The 10,627-nt window shown below is 45.3% G+C and overlaps 2 pseudogenes; both read left to right on the top strand.

Moving 5' to 3' along the window:
* Positions 1-1,103: 1,103 nt before the first annotated feature.
* Positions 1,104-2,793, top strand: LOC119506759 (annotated as a pseudogene).
* A 1,548-nt stretch (positions 2,794-4,341) lies between these two features.
* On the top strand, positions 4,342-8,367 carry LOC119506760 (annotated as a pseudogene).
* Positions 8,368-10,627: the final 2,260 nt, after the last annotated feature.

The following is a 10,627-nucleotide window of genomic DNA, read 5'->3' on the forward strand; positions in this document are numbered from 1 at the left end:
CTAGTTCTGGAACCCTCATTACTGCTGGAGAATCAGATCCATTTTCCACTTTCTTCATTTCTCTTATTCCTTTACCCCACAATCTCCTTAACCCTCTTGACTCTGGATTCTGCAATTAATAACTCTGATCAATATACCATCCAACTTTAATTCTCACTTTTCTCCAAAACCTATCAAGCTAGTCTCCTCCCTAACCTGGGAACATACCATATTCATTTCTGCCTCAGCAACTTTTCTCCCACTCCCATTTTTCCTCTAACCTGTAACTATCTCTAGTGGATCCTAGAGCTGGATCAGCCTCTCCCTTGAGCCTCCTTTAATTCCTATGGTTCTCAAGGAACATCCACTATGCACAGAAGAGCATCCTGCTGAGGGTGGGAAACAGTCTCAGCTCCTCCAGTGACCTATGGTGATCCTGGAAAAACTGGTTCTGTTTCCTTCTCCACAAAACATGGAGGTTGGAGCCCATGAGCACCATGAACTCTACCAATTCTAAAATTTCTAAGACTCCAAGACTCCAAAAAAATAAAAAAATAAAAAAAACCTGTCCCCAATCCCAGAATGCCAAGCTTCTTTGAAACCCATTTTATTAGAGTCCCATGACATCTTTCCTTCCTGACACCTTTCTCTGCAAGGTTGACTGAGCACATGTGGGATTGTTTGTTTTAATTGCTGGAAAGACGGTCCTGCAGCTGGCTGAGCCCAGCACTGAGTGCTGAGGAACACAATCGTTTCCTAACAGGGCGATTCCTGCTGGAGTACGGTCATGCTATAGGGACCAAGTAAACAGCTTGCACATGTGCAATTCCCGGGCTTGTCGGCTGGGACCTCCTGGCCACAGCTGAGGCCTGGCTGGGGAGGGGCCAAAACAGAGCTCTCAGTGCTCGATCCAGGGGAGGCAGAGAGGGGGCCCAGAGGACGGCGCAGGCGGCCGCGGGCGCCTTGTTGGACGGCTGGGGAAGCCCGGCCCCGAGGCGCGGCTGCGTGGCCAGCCTGGGGGTGATGGATTTGGCAGAAGTGAGCCATGGGTTAGCTCCTACACAGCCCTTCTACTTCACAGTGCAACACAGGATGCTCTGCTTTCTACCCCTGCACTGGCTTCCATGGCAACCGGGAAGGGCAGGGACCCTCTCTGTGGGCAGACTCATAGGCCGTCCCAGGGGCTTGCTGGCCGCCCCCCTGGGAGACTCTCAGCTGCTCTTTGTACCCATTTGCAGCAACTACGGTTGGTCCCCCTTTTATCCGAGAGTCACCTCCCTGCATGGCACGACTTGACCCACTCAGAGGCTGCCTTCGGGGGACGAGATTGTGCTCTCAGCTTTCATCGAGGGGTGAGGTCTGGAAGGGCAGCTGGAAAATGCTTCTGCCCATTTCTTGCTAGGTCCTTGCACGTGCCCTTCGGAGGCCTGCACGCTGCTGGAGGAAACAAACAAGCAAACAAAACCGAAGCCGGGGCGGGGGGTCGCCGCGGGGCCCCGGGGCAGCCCGCCACCCCCACTCTGCCGCTCCTCCGGGGGGCCCTCCCCCCCCCCCCGGCCCCCCTGCGAGGACGGTCCCGCTGGGTCCCACGCTGTGCACGCGCCTGGGAGCCGCCGCACGTAGCATCTGATGCAGCAAAATGGCACCCAGGGAAACCAGTACTGCAGGATAACCGAAGGCAGTTCAACAGAACTAAAATAGGAAGGAGACGGACAGCCAAGAAGGACCCACTGGAGCAAACAAGGGATGGAAAAGAAAGCCAGTGTTTAATCCCGTGTATTTCAACAGGCCTCCTGAAATCTAACTGAAAGTGTGCCTGCCCTTTCTTCCAAGAGCTGTTCTTTTCAGTATCAGTTACATGGAAGCAACCAGCCCCTACATGTTAGTTGCCTGCTTTTCTTAATTCTACTTGGGAAAACATTGCTAAATGTTTTCTTCTCATGCTAGGAATGAGAAGAAAAAACACCTATCAAAATGTTATGAATATATTTGCATTTCATTAGCGTTTGTTGATCTTTTACTTTTGGTAAACATTTCCCTTATATCCTATTTCAGGGATTTTGTACTTTTAGGCCTTAGGCTTACTAAATACCACATCTGTCTATTTACTCAAATTATTTCCTTTACTTACAACTTTTTGCATTATCCTTCGTCTTGATAGTGGGTATAGATTATTATCAGAATTTCCTTATAAGTGTCAAAATTTTTTTATTTCTTTATAATAATTTTTATTTGGATTTCAGTCCTTGCTTGTGTTTTGGGAGATCCAGTTACTACCAAAGCCTGAATGCACAGAATGTTTACTCTTGTCAATGTCCTTTCCATATCAGCATTCAGAGTTACTGGCTGTCATTTTCCATGACGATGATTTTATTTATTGCTTTTATAACCTCTTGCCAGAAGTTGTTGCCTTGGTACAGGATATAAGGATAACTTCATATATGAATGAGGCTATCCTATGTTTTCCCTTTTTATCCCACTCCAGTTACATAGTGAGTTCTAAAAAAATTCTCTTGGCCAACCAAGTTCATTATATGTTTTCTTGGGCCCTGGTTCCTCTCTGTGCTACTTCAGATACTCATTCTTTTACTTAAAGTACAGATTCCAGCTGATATCAAGAGGAACATTTCCTGGTTGTACTTTGTCAATAGTTTTCTCATTGCTACAGTCTATTGGTTTAATTGTCACGAACTTAGTTTAAGAGAACTTGCCTTACCTGTGGATTCATTCGCCAGCTGGAAATGCTGCTTCATTCCATTTATAATTCAAAATCTTGAGCAAATAGAAAAGCCCATATCAGCAATAATTTGTTAATGTGTTGCATATTAAAACAAATCAAATCTTACAAGTACAGTAAGAATCACAGTTTTGCAACCAGGAGAGAATGACTTAGGACATAGAAAAATGCTTAGTTGCATAGTGCTTTAGTAGTGATTGAGAGTTTGATCCTTAATGATTTGAAGAATTAAACATGACCTGAACTGACGCTTTCCCCCTCCAACTTTCCTACTTTTACAGAATGTGTATTTTGGCATTATGAATTTTTTTTAATGTTTTCTTTTAAAAACAAAAGAATCCGAAGAGAAGTTTTTATATCTGTTCAGGAACATTGCATATTACAAATATTAATTTGTTATTAGCACTAAAAATGAGTTGACATTTAGCCATATTGATGTTTGTGTTACCCAAAAAAGTAATGGATGCAAACTGTTATGTAAATCTGAGATTCACTGCCAACTTTAAGACATGAACTTAAACATTTTTATCAAATTAAAAAAAAAAAAACAAACCACAAAAACAAAAACTAAATCACATAAGCTGCTGCTTTTGGGTCAGAAACAACTCCAGTCTTACCCTATTTCCATCTGCTTTCATCTTTTGGAGCAATGGTCTCTTCTTTTACACACACACACACACACACACACACACACACACACACACACAGTACACCCCTGTGGGCCCAGACCCATGTGGGTAGGAGATCTGGCCTGGCCTAGGCACTTAAACTGAAACCAAATGCCCCTCACCTCCCCACACTGCCCCCACCCCATGGACACCTCCCACAACTGAACCCACATTACTGTGTCCCCCACTTTCTGAGGGAAGGAGATTAGACAGCTCCCAAATTGCAGAAGACATTGGGTTTTAGGTTGATCACATAATTACAAAAAATCTTTGTAACAAATTTTTCAGTTTTCTTTTTCCTGATGGATCACTTTGACCTGTTTATCAGATGAGAACTCGGTAATGGTTTCCTTGGTTGCCTGGAAACTCTCAGCTATGTTTTATATCCATTTGCTGCAACCATCCTTAGCCTAGTTTTCTGTTTATTATCTGCACAGCTGCCCAGTCATTGCATAACCCCTGTTTGTATTTTAGAAAAAGCACAAACCCAACAGCCAGATGTGTTTTGCAATCCCACATCTACCATAAGCAAGTCGAATGACTGTGGACATGCTATTTAACGTCTCTGAGCATCAATTTCTCTGTGAACATGGAGGGAAAAGGCCTGTCCCCAGAGTAAGTTCCTTCGTTGCAAAGACTCAATGAGCTCACATCTAGAAAGAACCTGAGACAGCCAAGTGGTTGCAAATGTGAATTCCTTTTCTTTTCTATTTTTCTCGTGGTGCCACCCTAGCTGGTTTTAGCCTATGTGCTCACAGGTGCTTTTGGAGGGAGGCAGGTTATCTACACTGAATAAAGAAATAAACGTTAAAATTGGTGCTCATGCCTGCTGGTGGGGGTGGGGGGGGGAGATTTTTCAGCAATAGGGTAGTTAGAGTCTAGTGGTTGACAGGATGGAGGATGTTCATGAGCCCTAAATGCAAATTTGGCTTCTGGTCTCAGTTCCCCAAAACTGCTATGGGGATCCCCAAGACCACCTCCCAAGTAAGAAATGAAGCTGTAGCTGTAAAGAGTTGAGAATGGTCTCCAGGGTCAAAAACAAGTGTGAAAACCAGAAATGAATGTTATTGCAAGCTGGGGACAGCCCAGGAACAGATGGTTAAAAACATGTGCCCACAAATAAGTTTGAGCTGGTAAATTTGGGGTGCTTAGTTACAACACCTGCTTTCTTCTCCCTTGAACCCTTATTATGGGCATGCACTATTTCAAGCAAAGGAGAACTTCAGCAGCTTGCAAAAACATATTAGATTCATCAGAGGTAGTGTGGGGCCCCAGATGCCAGACACTGGGGAGGAAGCAGTGAATGAAAGGTGCCTCATCCCCAGTGCCCAAAGCCTGCATCCTTGTCGGGAGGGCAGATGGTGAAAAAGGAACAGGAAACCAAAGAGAATCAAATGCAACAGACATTTATAGCAAGAGGGGCCACACGTCCCAGCTTGTGCCTGTGGTCCCGGAATCTTTGCTGACAACACTGCCTTTCGCTCTATTTATTGACACCCACTATGGGCCAACCCTTTGCTAGAGGCTCAGGGAGAGACAGATGAATTGATACGCAGTCCAGACTGTGTTTACCCACCACCCAGAGAGGGTGTCCAGCAGCGTCAGCAACCTGGAAGCCAGCTGATTAGAAGGACACTAGAAGTATTCTCACTTCTGGCAAGTTCCATGGGAGCCTGGAGGGGGAACCTCTTCAGTTTCCGAGACACTGTTTTTCAGAATATACTGTCAATGTCAGGTGCCTAATTACAGCATAAAACTACAGAGCAGTCCTTAAAACCAAGATGCTGGCAAACATAAGTTGTATGGTCTAGAACTGAAAATGGAAATCGGTTATGAATTTTGAGTCTTCAGGTTTGTTTGCTTGTTTTTGTTTCACTTCTTAATGTTTAACTTCAAAATGATACACAAATACACCCCCTTTCTAACCAAAGCTCATTCTCTCCCCTTGTGTGGCTGCTGTCCCAGTTTGCAGTGTGCAAATATATGTAAATATAAGATCCTTTTTAATAGTGTAATGATATTGTACATATTATTCTGAAATTTTTTTTTACTCAATAATATGGCTTGGACATCTGTCTATAGTTTAATATTTTCCCTATTGATGTAAATTTAAATTGTTTCCAGTGTTTTCTATTAAGATCTTTATTTCAAAAAATATCTCTTTAGGTCTAGTTGACAGTTAGAATAGTCCAGTTTCTTTAAAGTCATATAGGAAATCAGGACGGTTACATATCTCAAATAAACGGCTGTCTCTCTGAAGATTGTACAAAGAGCCCAAGTATTTAGTTTCTTATAATGCAGCAGTCGTGTTCCTTAATTTCATGGCTTTAGTGGAAAACCAGAATCTAATAAAACACTGTTACTTTTTCCAACACATAGAATGTACACTCAAACTTAAAGGGATTTCTGAGTTATTAGTGCTTAATTCACTAAAATGTCAATTGAATATTATTGAGAAGGCTTGGTTAGCCCCTGCTTCCTTAGTCTTTAGCGACAATATTGGGAATGCACATGTACTTGTTGTCAATGGCATTTTATCGTAACCTAGTAAGAGTCTTGATTGCTATGAATTAAAATCAACCCCTGAGTTCAGAAAGGGTGATATAATTTCTTTTAAGCACTGAGTGACTTACCAGTTTTGGCAGCATCTCTGATTTTTCCATTACCTTTGGGAAATTTAACTCTAAGTGTTTTGCAATACACTTGATGCATAAAATTGTTTTATTCCATTTCCCAAGGATTTTGATTTGACTGTGGTCATGAATGTTTAGCCAATTATTATTTGTACATTTTACCCATTCAATTTAACAGCACATAGCTTGTGTTTGAAGCCTAAAACAAAAGCAAACACAATAATCTGATAGCATGTGCGCTGATTAAAAAAAATTCTGTGCATTTTATTAAAAATCTATTTGAGGCAAACAGCATACAAAATGTTGTAATGCAAGTTGTTCTTAAGCACTTACTGGGTTGTAGTTAGAAAATGCAACTTTAAATAGATTGATAATTTTTAAATAGTTCTTTCGAATATTTACAGTATCAATTAAAATGAACTGTGTGGTTCCGGCACAATAGCAACAAAAGCTTTTATTTTAAATTGTCATCCACACTCCCTTACCTTCTCCAAAGCTTCACCAGATCCTCAGTAGATGACTCTAACATGAAGCTGCAATTGAGGAGAGATGGAGTCAGAACTCTAAAAACCTTAACCAGTAAGAAGCAACAATCGGTGTAGTTAAGCACCATGGCTAATAAATAAAACATCTGCAATGAACATTTTACAGGATTTATGATAATTTGACCTTCAGGAAAGCCTCCAGAGATGTTCTCATCAGTGAGGTTCTCCTCCCTCCTCCGAGTTGGACTACTGTCTACTGGAGAAAGAGATCACCTTCTCCATCTTATACTCAGCTCAAAGCAAGCCTCTGAAGGTAGGGTGCCTCGGGATAGCACACAGGCCAGTTGTTGGGGCCACTTTTCACCCCTTGCAGCCCTGGACCAGGTTCTGAAATTCCTTCATGGTCCCAGCACAGCACAAATCTGCTTTGACCACCTCCTACCCCCTGCTATCTCTCTTAGAAAGGTTGGGGCTGGATCATTGCAAAAGCACAATCTCCAGTGGCTCCTGCCATGAGGTCAGGAGGCGGAGCGGAAAGGGCATTGGTGTCCAATGGGCCTGGCCTCGGCTCTTGGTCCCACACTCACTAGCTGTGGGTCCTCACCTGGAAAGTGCCACCAGTGCCACCAACACTGTAGGGTTTTTGTGATAGTTAAAGAGACACATACATTGAGTCCCATGAATTTCCTTCCCAGAGGACTTCAGTATGGCTCATGCACAAAAGTCCACTCGGCATTGGAGGAGCTGGTTCATAGCGGCATTATTTATAATAGCCCAGGAGTGGGAGCATCCCAGGTGTCCACCAATGGACGAATGGATAAACGGAATGTGGTCTACCCATGCAATGGAATATTATTCAGCCATAAAAAGGAATGACGTTCTGATGCGTGCTACAACATGGATGAAACTTGAAGACATCGTGTTGAATGAAAGAAGCCAGACACAAAGAGACAGATATTTTATAACCTCATTTATACAAAATAGCTAGAATATGCAAATTCATATAGTCAGAAATTAAAATACCAGGGGTGGGGTTGGGGAATGGAGAGTTCATGCTTAATGAGTACAGAGATTCTGTGTGGGTTGATGGAAAACTTTCAATCATGGATGGTAGTGGTGCAAGCACAGCATTGTGAGTGCAATAATGACATGGAATTGTATATTGGAAAGTGGTTAATATGGGAAACATTATATTGTATGTATACTACCACAATAAAAGATTTAAAAAAGCTTTTTTTCCCCTCTGGAGGCAGCCACCAGGTAAGCCAAGGTGGGTGCTTACAGGTACATCCAGGAGCTATGGAGGAAGGAGCGGTCCAATGTGATGCACTTTGTTCTGAGGGTCCGCTCCACAGGGACCCCATGCCACCCTGCCTGAGAAAGCGTGCAGACTTTGGGATGCAAAGCCAAGTGCAGTTATGTTACCTATAGGATATGAATGCGCCATGGTGGCCTCCAATGCCTGGTTCCTGGGCACACCCCATGGCAAGCCTGTCCATCCCGGTGCTAACCAGCCTGGAGTCTGCCGCTGAGGAGTGAGCTTGGGGTCACAGTGGGGCACTGAGAGTCCCGAATTCTTACTGTATTGGCGAAGTCTCCACAAACAAATTCTTTGAGTTTATCCTCATTGATCCATTCCATAAAGCTGTCAGAAGAAATCCTGACACCCAGTGGACACCAAGCCATGCACAAGCACAGGGAGATGCATGGGCTGACGTCTGCAGCACGAGAGCCGTGGCCTTGGAAGGGGCCACAAGCTCCATCATGGTACCCGTGGTTCTCACCCTGCAGCCTGGAGAAGGCGCAGCACTCCCCAGCTCCACCGTTACACGGCTATAAGTCATGTTGGTAAAATTCATACCTAATAGACGCTTTAGGACAGTCATGTCTCCTTAAAAGTGTTCTTTGTTAAAACAGTAGTTGTCTTCAGATTGTTTCATGAATATGTTGTCAAATCATGAGAGTTAAAGTGCAACGATGTTTGAAGACTCTAAAGTGATAGTGTATCTTGTTTCTATAAGGTAAGCAATTTTGTCTTTGCTTTATCAGGGAATTATGTGTCAGTGTTTAAAAAGGCCATGCTGTGTGATGTAATAGGTATGAAATAAATTCTTTAAAAGAGGGAAAAAAAAGATTGGAGGAGGTGGGCTACGAACACTTTGATCATCAAACCTCGATCAAGGTCAAAATACCCATCTTCACGAAGCATCGCAGAAAGGAGCACCCCAGGGCCTGGCCAGCGCCCCACTCTGTCTGCTGTTGGCTGCTGGGGCCAGACGAGGGTGACAATCACCACGCTGACATGAAACACCAATATTGCCATGGTGTCAGTGTCTGTTGAGATTTTTAATAAAATGTTGGCATTAATGCTGATAGTTAATGCTGATAAAATTAAAAAATAAGTGAAAACAAACATTTTTACAGTAGTTTTATTCAGATATATTCACATACCCTACAACCCATCCAAAGTGCACGAGAGGTTCACATCATCACAAAGGTAGTTAATACCTTATGTGCGGTCGGGGTTACTGCTTCTAGGGGGAGTGGCGGCCGGTAGCCGAGCCCTCAGCTCTAGGGGCTGCTTAAAGGGTACCGGCGGCGGGGGCTCTTTCCCGGAGGCGAGGGCGAGGCGGAGGACGTGGCCAAGGTCCTCGGCGAGAGGCGTGCAAGGCGTGGAGGGCGGCGATAAGGACAAAAAACACTCTTCATCCAGTAGGAGTATGCGCCAAAGAGATTTATTCAGGGGTGATTACAAGTTATATAGGCTGGTAAGAGGGGCAGGGCTGGAAAGGAGGTGAAGTAGCCTAAAATGGCAATATTGAAGGGAGAGGGGCTAGGATTGGTTCTGAGAGGATTCAGGAGCCGTTGCAGCGGGCGGGGGTTGTTCTGGCCACGGTGCATGCGCACTGGCGGTGGCAGGAGTGGCCTTGGCACAAGGGAGTATGTGGGTAAGATAAGGAAGTGGGGAAAGGGCAGTTGGGAGAAAGGCGGTTTCCTCCGGCAAGCCTCCCCTGCCAGTGGCATTTTGGGTGAGGAAAAGGGAGCTGCCTTGACCTCGCTCCTCAGGCTCGGGGGGGCTGCAGAGGGCACTCACGCCCGTACCTACTACCCTCCCCAGGGGGTGATATCAGGTCCCCTGGCCCAGGCCTGGTGAGTCGAGGCACAAGCTCAGTCCCCGCAATTCCCCTTTCTTTTCTAATTAGAGGAAGAGGCTTTACCGGAGAGGCCGCTAAGGGTGAGGGAAGGAGGAGGTAAGGGAAGGGGAAAAAGGGGTTGACGGTGGCTCAGCGAGGCTGGAGCTCAGTGTAGGTGTGGTGCCCGGGCGCTTGACAATAGCTTCGCTGCAGCGGGCTGGGCGAAGGTGAGGGGTTTAAAGTTCAGGGGTTTAAAGTTCAGGGGTTCAGAGAAGCTGGAACTCGAGGTGAGAGCGATGTTCAGGTGATTGAGAAGGGCCTCGCGGTTGGCGAGTCGACCGGTGGCGTTGAGGTCGCGGAGGGTTGGCTGTCATCTTGGAGTGGGGGGTGTCAGAGGTGGCGAGTCGCTGATACTGGATTTGCACGAACGAGGAAAAAATGGCATCCGTTTGTTTTCTTACAAGCTGGACAATTTTGCGGATGATGCAGGGTCCTAAGATGAGAGCTAGAATAATTATTAATAGGGGGCCAAGAAAAGGAAGGATGTATGGGAGGATGGGAGTGAAAAAACTGGACCAATAACTGGTGGCTTCACGATCTCTTTTACGCTTTTCCAGTCCCTCTCGGACCCTTTTCAGGCTGTCCTCGACGAGACCTGTGGAATTGGCATATACACAGCACTCTTCTCCTAGGGCGGCGCAGAGGCCTCCTTCTTTGAGGAGGAGAAGGTCAAGACCTCGGCGGTTTTGGAGCACGACTTCAGAGAGGGAATTGACAGAATTTTTTAGATGGTAAATAGCGTTTTGTAGGTGACGAATGTCCTCGTCAACAGCCGCCCTGAGGTGAGTTAGGGCGGAGCCTTGACTGGCTAGTGCAGCGATTCCGGTGCCAGCGCCGGCAAGACCTAGGAGGGAGGCAATTGTAAGGACGGTGATGGGCTCTCGCTTTTGCAGAAGGGCAGGAGCTGCAGTTTTTTCCAGACGGAGGAAGA

Source organism: Choloepus didactylus, chromosome 12, assembly GCF_015220235.1.
Source record: "Choloepus didactylus isolate mChoDid1 chromosome 12, mChoDid1.pri, whole genome shotgun sequence".
NCBI classification, from domain to species: Eukaryota; Metazoa; Chordata; class Mammalia; order Pilosa; family Megalonychidae; genus Choloepus; species Choloepus didactylus.